Here is a 10,741-nt window from a genome sequence, read left to right as displayed (position 1 = left end):
GGGAGTGACGAGTCGGAGGAATTATGGGCTAGATCACTTGTACAGGTAGCATACATTTGTGCCATGTACTCTCTTGTCAATCAATACAAATGAAGTATTATTCAATCAAATGTTGCCTCGTGTATTGCTTTGTGAGATTGTTCTATTTTTTATTGCCATATTATCGAGTTGACATTTATCATTTGTTGCATGTTTGTTGTTTTCTTGATGATTGCTCAACATTAATTATTGTGTGGGTTTGATGCCTACGATGTACTCATTTGGCTCAATTGCTACTACTCGGCAATTGTCGCACGGTCTGAACCATCAGCAAACTACTTGGCCCGTTACAGTCAGTATTAGGCCAACTCGACTCAAATTTGAAGATGGCCCCTAATATGACAAACCAACAACGTTTTGATTGGATAGACCAACAACCTGGAGAGCTAGCAGGCTTGCCAGACATGTTACAAGACCTCTCAGTGAAGGTGGAGGCATTAGAGGGTCTTGATGAGCGGGTTTGAGCCCTCGAGAAAGGAAAGAAAATCGGAAGCACATGCACCTGAGCTCCTGATGACAAGAAAATATGGGCTTTGGACAACGACATTCAAGCTCTGTCGGTGACGGTGAATGAGCTGACTAGGGATTTTCGAGCAACGGTGGAGTGTGGAGTACATTGCCCTACGACAACTGTGAAGAAGTTCTTTCGCTTTATGCTGGACATAAGGGACATGCTCGAGAAGGAAAAACTCTTCCATTTCCTTGAAGGATTGAAGCCGTGGATAAGAACAAGGACAAAGAATCCAAGACTTGGCTTCCACTTAAACCTCTACGAGCATCTCACTAACTACATATTTGACGTGTCATGATCTAATGGAAAGAGTCAATCGTTCTCTGGTGGAAACAACAATAAGCCCTTCAAGCAAAACCAGAACAAAAGTGGGGGAGTGGAGCCATGACCATCAAGTTCAAGTACAAGTGAAAGAAGGCCAGTCAACACGAGGGATTCGGCAACCTTTTGGCCAGTCAATCCCATAGGCTTCAAACCTAGACCCATTGCCTGCTTTTTATGTAACACACCACATCGTGTGGCCGAATGCCCTTATAAATATGCTTTAAATGCTTTACAAGCTTCTATTGATTCACAGGAACCAGGTGAGGAGTAAGAACAAAAAGTTGAGGCAGGACATATGGGAGCACTCCGATTCTCAGGAGCAATGGAGAAGCAAATTAACAAATTAATGAAGTCTCTATAGAAGGGTCTTATGTTTACAAAAGCTAGCATCAATGGGAAGTTTGCCAAGAATGTGATGAGTCACATTGGTGCCACCCATAATTTCATCTCTGAAGGTGAAGCAAAGATATTGGGATTGAAACTCCAGAAGGACGTGGGTCTTATGAAAGCGGTGAACTTAGAAGTGTTGCCCAAGACTAGAGTGGAAAATCATGTGCAAGTCAAACTGGGAACCTAGATCGACGAAACTGATTTGAAAATAGTGCCCATGGATGATTTTGATGTGATACTGGGATGGAGTTCCTCCTAGAAAAGAAGGCAATCCCCATTTCCACCGTACACAATCTGCTTATCATGGTCAAACAACCCAGCGTGATCTCGGAAAAATTAAAGCCTCCACGCGAGCCCCTATTGTTGTTAGTTTTACAATGCTAAAAAGGGTGAAGTGACAAGAACCTTTGTATATGGCCATTCTAGAAGGAGGAGATGGAAAATGTAGTGATCCCTCGAAAAATTCATGGTGTGCTAGAAGATTATGAGGATTTCTTGCCAGATAAACTCTTTGGGAGTTTGCCTCCAAGAAGAACCATTAACCACCATTGCTCCCCGGAGCAAAGGCTCTCGTTAAAGCGCCTTATAGAATAGCTCCTCCCAAAATTGCATAACTTCAAAAGGAGCTGAATGACCTACTTCATGTTGTTGTTGTCGAATTTAGATACTCAAAAATTGATTCAGCTGCATCCTCAACTTGTGATACTCGCAAGTGCACGAGCTGTTCGGTAGTAGCACATGTAAGTGCGAGGTCGATCCCACGAGGATTGAGGATAGATTGATTCAATTTGATTCCCTGCACAAAATAGAAAACAAGAAAGAAAGAAAACAACTAACTCAAAGAAATCAATTAACAATTTCAATTCAGATTCATGGATTGATTCTAGCTAAAGTATGATTAAGCCATGGTGTCTAGTTCTAACCTTATATTCCTAATTTCCTAATTAGATCATTGTTGTCAAACCTAAATTAAGTATTAGAAATCCATTAAGCATAGAAGAATGTTTTAAACAACCAAGCATGTATCTAATCCCTGTTGTCAAATGTGCATACATACTCTTCCTATTCATAGTTCAATTCGAATTAAAGCATATGGTGTCTACTCTTAATTCCAACTAAGATAGCTAACATACAAGTTTTAATGGTGATCAATCATTCAAACAAGCATATTAACTTACAAGCATAATGAATAAGAACAAGAACCGTAATTGAAACTTGGAAACTAATCAAACTTGAAACTTAAAATAAGAAATTACATGATAATGAAAACGAAAGTACAACTAAGAAAAAACATAAAGGAAAATTTAGCCAAAGGATTCGGTTACAACAATTGAGAACTTAAAAGAAAAATCTAGGAGAATTTGAGGGAGAGAAGGGAGAGGTGTTTGAGAACTTAGAGATTTTGAGAATGAGAAGGGAGAGGTGTTTGAGAACTAAGAGATTTTGAGGAAGAGAAGGGAGAGCAGCTCTAGAGAGATGTTTGAGAGTTCACCCACCTTAGGTGTGTGTTTGAGAACTTAGAGAATTTGAGGAAGAGAAGAGAGAGGAGCTCTAAAGAGATGTTTGAGAGCTCCCCCTCTTGGGTGGCCTAAGGGAAGTAAAAATCTGATTTGAGTATTTCCTCTACCTACAATACCCATTTCACCAAGTTTACCTAACTTTCCCACCAAAAATAATTAGCTTATGCATATGTCATGCATAACAATGCACAGCAGTCATCTTGTAGGCTCATTTTGGGCTTTGTCCTCCATTCTGAAAAATCTAGGAAAATATGGACTTGAAGCGCTTTGTCTTATCTTTCCAACCATATGTAGCTTAGCTCAAGGAAAAATCGGAAAGGCCTTCAAATATCATTTTTGGCACAGTAACGCAAATGCTGCCGAATTTCACCTTAAGTTGCCAAAACTTGCATAACTTCCTCTAGAAGACTCGGAATCATGAATTATAAAATGTTCCAGAAGCTAGACTTCCACATATTTCAATTATGTATGGCTCATTAGCTGGTTCTTCCTGAGCATGTTCAGTCCAATCTGTGAAGTTAACTAATCTGCAGACACAATTTTGAGCTAACTTGACTCCAAAATGCATTAAATGAGTCCCAAAACTTAATACACTGAAACAAAGATAAAAGAGGGTCAAAAGCACAAGTTTAACTAAAAAAAATAACCAAATCATAAGTTAAAAGGGTACAAAATGATATGTAATTATGAACTAATCAAATACGCCCAAACCTAGATTTTGCTAGTCCTCAAGTAAAACAAAAGGAAAACAAAGAGAAAAACAAAACAAGAAGTTAGCTAGACTACTTTTGCAAGTAACTCAATTGCATTGAGCGTATGCAACGAGCCTTTAAACCTCTAGGCATCCCTAGTAGAAGGAGTTGTGTCTCCTGAGGGTTTAACAAATACGATACCCACAAACGTTTTACTAACTCTACAAAACAAAGTGGTTAGAAAACTTATTAGATTTTGTTAGTCCTTGAGCAAAACAAAAAAAAAGTCTCAAAACAATCTTTCCAAACATTTTCAGAAGAGAAACGATTCATGCACATGACTCAAAAATTTTAACAATAAAAACTCGGTTTTAGACATCATTTACAAGGCAGCAAAGTTCAAAACACAACATGCTCAAAGTGTAGTAGTGTGATAGCCAAATGCAACTCATTCTTCATTCTCAGTTCACACAATTTCAAAAATCATACAAAGCACAAATTCAACTTCAAATCTCACCAAAGTTGTCCACTCACAAATGAATCACTCATAATAGGCTATAATGCATCACTCAATTATAAACATGAGATTAGAGTTAAACCATAAGAGACTTAACTCGCAAAAGAAAGATGAAGAATTTGCATTAATGTGATCTCAAGAAGGATGCCAAACACTTGAAAGTAGGAAAATGAATGCAATTCAATCACATGACATTTAGGATCAATTTAGGTCTTTAACATAGGTTGTAATGGGGCCAAGGGTGTAAGGTGAGTGAGAAATGAAAGGTATTGATAATACAAAGTCCAAGGAACTCGCAATGTAAGAGCATGAAACAATTGTTTTCAAGACTTCGAATCATCACGATTAGATTTTTTTTTTTTTTTTTTTACATGATCAAAACTCCTTGTACCTCCATTTATAAGGATTCACACTCCTTTCTTTTAATAGAACAACCACCAATTTACTTTTATGGCCAATAAAGTAACCCAAAAATGAATTTTCAATCAACCACCACTTAATCACAATATTCTCTTTTCTTTCACCAATTGGGTGATTTCTATGTTTTTTTTATTTTTTTATTTTTTTAGCATAGTACTCCTTTCTAAACTTAGCATGAAAAACACATCTCAATGAAAGCTCATGAGTTCCCTGGAAAGGTAAATACTTATTTTGCAGGCTAAGGCAAGGAAATATAATTGGTTAAATGAAAGAAAAGGTTTAAATGTAGGCTCAAAATGGTTAACAATGGAAAATCATGCATAAGGTTAGCTTGAAAGGCACAAACAATCCAAGGAGGGCCTTAATATCACTTCTTTAATGTCATGTAATTAAATTGCATAAGAATTAATGACTTTTAAGTGCTGAACCAAATCAATGAATAATGAGATCAAACAACAACTTGGATGACAAAAAAATAAGAGTGTGTATAACACTCATGAATTGAAGCACAAGGCTCAAAAGCTCACTTTATACGGTTATACAAGTTTAATTTATGCTTGATATAATTCTTTGGATCATGCAAATCCTTCAATTGGAAAATTATGAAACAAATGGCAAGTGTAAAGAAGGTTTCAAACATATCATACTAGAACGATCCCTAATTTTTAATTTCTTAATTTAATTTTAAAAAAATTAAAATAAAATAAAGTGAAATCCAATTTTCATTTAAGTCATGCAAACATTAATCACAGTCTCATCATATGTGTTTGTGTTTGCCCGTTTTGCGTTTACTCCTATGATGGAAGGGCAAAGTTCCCCACTGCCTTGAGAACCATAGACTGGTCAACAAGTCAGCTTTCTTTGGTGTGCGAGCGTGCCACTGCTAGTAATAAAAATTCTAGCAGACTTAGTTTGGAATGGATAACTTGCGCCCCAAGTTACTGATTTCTGCAAACAAACGATTGTGAATTTGGGTGAGGAATATCTCCCAAGTAAGTTCTTTTCTTGCCTCAGACTGGTGAGGAACTTTAACAATTTATCTCAGTATAAAGAGGTTGTTCTGGCCAGAATGGTTGATGGAATTTAAACTGTTTTTAGGCGAACGCCTTTTACAAAACTATAACAATAAATACTCATGCTAGAGAGATGAAGATACAGTTGGAACTCCATTTCTGTCGAGATGGAAGGTTCTGTTCGGACTGAAATGCCCGGCGGACGAGACGCTTTGGACTGGACCGTTGACAACCTTGACTGCTAAGCTTCAACTATAAATCGATACCAAAGGTTGATTCTGGCAGAGCTTCAATGTACCTTAAGCTTTTGTGAAGCTTCTAAGTGGGCGAAGCGCGCTTTCTTGATCTGTAAGGCGAAGTGGCTGTTCTCGAGGACTTCAAGTGGGCTAGAGACTGCACTGTAAAATTTGTTGAGGTTTTCATGTTTGGGAAAAGCTCAAGCTCTACCTGTCTTGGTTTTTTGCTAAACCAAATTTGTAACGAGAGAAATCTCGTTTTGAATGACTTATTTTCTAAGTCTGAACCTTGGGAATTCTAATCTAAAGCTGGTTTTCACTTGGAATTCAAGTGAGCTTCTGGTTGATTTTGAGTTGTTTGTTTGATTGATGACTTGAGTGTTGGATTGATTGTTGTTGTTGTTTTTGTTGTGGCTCAATGAGCTTTGGTTGCTTCAGTGTTTTGAAGGTTTTTTGAGATCAAGTGATCATTTTGAGTTTTTGTTTTTGATTGATTTTTTGGTTGTCCTTTACCCTGTTCACTCCTTCTTGTATTTATAGTAAACTGTTTCTTCTCTGGAGTAGGGTGATTGTGTTTATTTATTGGGCGGCAAAGATATCTTCCCCCTTTTTCTTTTTTAATGGAAAGAAAGAAAATAGGATTTCTTCAGTCTTGGCAGATAGGCTCTCAAATAGGCAATCACTTCCCTGATTTTCTTGAAAAGGAACCTAATCTCTTTCCCAATTTCAACTGCCCCTTATGAGATTTTTCCTGTGATGGTTAGTTTTGACTTCTTTTCTGGACAGCTCCCTGCTTTCCTGCTTATCCTTCTCTGAGATTGTAACTTGCTTATCTCCTTGGGAGAATTACCTTCTCTGTAAAGACAGAAGAAAAATTTCAGAATATACATATATATACGTAAGAGGGATTTGATCTTCAGTTTTTTTCAGAATCAACTTGATGTCATGAACCTTTCAATCACTTCTTCTATGACAGTTGCCATTGCTGACTTTCTTTTATCCCAGAGATGTCACGTGGGATTGTTCCTATTTCTGGACTCCCTCTTCCTATTGCCTTGTTTGCTCTGATGAGCCTTGGGCTGGTCTCTTCTGGTTTTTTGGGCTTCCATCTTTCTTTGATTTTTTGCAGCTTTATTCGGGCCTAATTTTACTGGGTGTGTCAATTTTTGGCCCAAACAGTTTGGAAAGTGACTTTATAAATAAAAATAAAATAAACAAATAAAAAAGCAAGACTAAAATAAAACAGAAAAAAAAATAAGAAAAATCAAATTTACGTGCTAAACTCCAATACCCCCGAACCTAGAAATGAACATTGTCCTTAATGTTTAAAAATTAGGCACAACAAATAAATATACTAAATCAAATAAATATCAAAAAATACAATAATTATTATTATTATTACAAGGAAAAATACAATACCCAAACTTAAATTTTTATTTAAGCTAAACTCTTTTTTTTTAATAAAATTTTTAATTTATTTTAAGAACACACAAATATACAAGCAAGTTGCCAAATCAACACATGGTCCTTGTTGCAATGAATGATGAATATGATGCACTCGTAATAAATTAGACATGGTCCTTGTTGCTAAGGGATTCAACCAAAAAGAAGGCTTTGATTATGAAGAAACATTTAGTCTGATAGTCAAACTGGCCACTATTCGCACTATTTTATCTCTTGTTGTTTCTTATAATTGGTCAGTTCAACAACTTGATGTTCAAAATGCTTTCTTGAATGAGTACTTGCAAGAAGAGGTGTACATGAAACAACCCCCTGGTTTTCATGATTCCTCTCGATCTTAGTATGTTTGTTGACTCCATAAGTCTCTTTATGGCATTAAGCAGGCACCCCAGGCTTGGTTCCAAAGCCTTAGTACCTTTCTTCTTGCCCAGTGGGTTGTTCACAGTCACTATGACGCATTGGTATTTATTCGTCGCTCTTCTTCTTGCTCAGTATATGTTCTCATGTACGTGGACGATATAATTGTTACTGGGTCTACACCACGATATAATTCTGGACGATACAATTTTTTTCTTGGAATGGAATTTAATTAGTTTCCTGACAATTTGTTTCTCTCTTAGACAAGATATGTGGTTCATTTATTGAAACGGTTTACTATGACTGAGTACAAACCATGTCCTACATCATTGCCTTCTGATGTGCGACTGTCTTGTATGGATGGTGATCCCTTGCCTGATCCGTCTAGAAGTGTGGTTGAGTTTGAGTTGCTTGAGACGGTGGAGCTTTCAAGTATTTTAGAGTTCATAGGTCAAATAGAGGAATTCATGAAAGGGTTAAGAATGGTTAAAGATTTGAAGATTATTGGTCCTGAGGAGTTAACATCTTCATGGAAACTGAATGATGATAAATCAGAGCAACATCTAATATATTTTTTCCTTGTCATCATCAAATAAACATAACCGACCATTCTTCATTATGGCCTTGCTTGTGAATCTTAAGCTTTTGGTGCTTAAGTTTTCATGTATGTTCTTCTTTGTATGTTGGTTCAGCATATATCAATTGAATGGAACTTAATGCTGGACCATGATGATCACTTTAACATCTGCTTTCAAATTAATTAGCAAACGCAACTCACATTGGATATATACAAGTTATATATCTCCAGCTCTTCTACAAAAACAAATCAACACAACACTAGAGTCTCACATCAAAAACTTATTAACAAACATAAAGACTTATAAGGCTATACACTATGCTTTATAAGTGTCTAGCCTAGTTATGTGGGCTTGTAACTAAGTAAGGCATTAAAGTGATTGGTTGTATGAGGGTTGATCTAGGCCCTACGCCAACAGGGCAAACCCTACCCATCATGAGCAGTTAGCAACTAACAAATGATTATTATTGAAATGGAAGCTCATACGTGCGGTAATGGGTTGGGTTGTGTCAGGTTCATGTCGTGTCAGGATAATAAACGTGTCAAGAATACTGAACCCAAACTCGACTCATTTAATAAACGTGTCGTGTCGAGTTCAGATCGTCTTAAGCAGGTTATTAAACAAGTTACCTAGTTAATAACCTATTTACTCATTCCTAGTTTCCAATTTAAAAAGGGTGTTAATAAACATGTTATTTCACATTTAAAAAAGAAATAAAAAAGAAACATAAGATTACATTAAATTAAAAACATTAAGGCGCGCTTCATGATTCCACAATATGAGCCTTTAGTTTGGCCTTCTAGATCTCTTCTTTTGGATTTTCACGCACAGCTTCTTGGGGCTCATCACTTGAGCTCCCAAAGATCACACCCTTAGATTGAACATAACTTGTGTTGTGATCTCGATGCTTGCGTTTACCTGGTTGATCCAAGGCCTCTAGCTGCTTTTGCATGTCTTGAGAGTAAAAATCTACCATCTTTGATAGCTTTTGATTCTCTTCATGCAATATTTCAAGCAGATGTCGATTCGCCTCCACCGTATTTTCCCTCTCCCTCTTCAAACTCCTTATCACACACTGACAATCTTCAACCAAATCCCCTTTGCAACCAACTGAGCTTTTAGCACCTCTACCTCATGGGATTTCACAATGAGGCGATGCCCCACACTTGCAACAGATGTTGTACTTTGCGCTCTCAGTGCCATGGCATCACTCACCACTCAGTTATCATCCCTTATTCCCAGCACACGCACATCCCTGGGAGTCACCAAACTCCTCACAACTCCAACAGCAATATCGTTCTCAAGGAGTAAAGAGTGTCGTTTACGATAACTGGTCCTCATAAGGAAGCAAAGTAGGGCATCCACAATGGTGCAACCCCTTGCCCCCTAGGGATGGCAATTTTCCTCGCGAGTAAGGGTCTTCGTGGGGATTCAACCCTAATGGGTCGGGTATGAAGGACAAAAAAGGGGTATGGGGATGGGTACGGGGAATTTTTTGGGTATGGTGTTTGGGGTGGGGCGGGGATGGTATTCTAATCCCCAACCTGAACCCTCCCCGTTTAGAATATAATATATATATATATATATATATATATATTATGGTATATATAAATATGCTATTAAAGTGATTGTATCGACTAAGTTTTATATTTTATATTATTATATTATATACTTATATAATTTATATAAATCTTAAGCCACACTATTTATTTACTTAGTTAACTTCCAATACATATATAAACATTCTTATATTTTCTTATAAGTATATATTATATATATATTCATTATCTTGAATTAGTACCTTTTTTTTTCAACAAAGTAGCTATATGTTGGTTTTTTTTTCCATAATAGAGCGGGTCGGGGAACCCATTCCCCAACGAAGGCGGGGATGGGAATTCCCGATATGAATATTGCAGGTATGAAGGCGGGGATGGGGGGAAAAAGCTTAACTGGGATAGAGATAGGAATGCCATACCCACCCCCGATTCGACACATTGCCATCTCTATGCCCCCCATGCCTGTGTTGGCAGAGCTCGGTTTAGATCGAGAGAAAATGGGAATGAAGAGGCCATTTTTTATCTGAGTTTAAGGAGATGGGTTTAGATTTTTCTGAGTTTGAGGAGATAGGTTTTCTATGTTTGAGTTTGATTTTTTTCTCTCATTGTTTCCTTTTATAGAAGTAATTTGCAGAGCCGCTCCATAATAATAATATTATTTTTTTTATAAATAATATGCAAGGCCGTTCCGTAATTTCCCCTCCTTCTTTCCCCCTCCCTATTTCCCACTCCCTATTTTCCACCTTGAGCTCCACGTCTCGTTGATTAGAAAAAAAAAATTAATTTTTAATTTTTAATATTTAATTTAATTACTATATATGATAATTTTTAATTTAATTAAGTGTATAATTTTTATTTTTATTTAATTAGAAAGAAAAAAAAGACATGTGAAACTCTACGTTTTTTTATAAACAGCTTGAAGAAACATTATAAATATCAAATTGTGTCTCAGTGTACCCTTGGCCTGAGGGAGGCTTAGTGCCTCACTCAACCCCACATCTAACAATCAACTTTTTTTTTTTGGTACTTTAAGCTATAATTTGTAGATTCCAAATTATGTTTCATGTAATTGAGGTAAACTTGGATTAGTTGATATTTCCAACATGTTTAGGCCCAAGTAAATATTT

General features: G+C 36.7%; 1 pseudogene; it reads right to left on the bottom strand.

Annotated features, from left to right (window-relative positions):
* Window positions 1-8,821: 8,821 nt before the first annotated feature.
* LOC148919102 (uncharacterized) lies at window positions 8,822-9,399 on the bottom strand (annotated as a pseudogene).
* Window positions 9,400-10,741: the final 1,342 nt, after the last annotated feature.

This window comes from Prunus mume, linkage group LG3 (assembly GCF_029339155.1).
Source record: "Prunus mume cultivar Tortuosa linkage group LG3, ASM2933915v1, whole genome shotgun sequence".
NCBI lineage: Eukaryota > Viridiplantae > Streptophyta > Magnoliopsida > Rosales > Rosaceae > Prunus > Prunus mume.
Note: the sequence above shows the minus strand (reverse complement) of the source record. Positions and strands in the feature narration are given on the sequence as shown.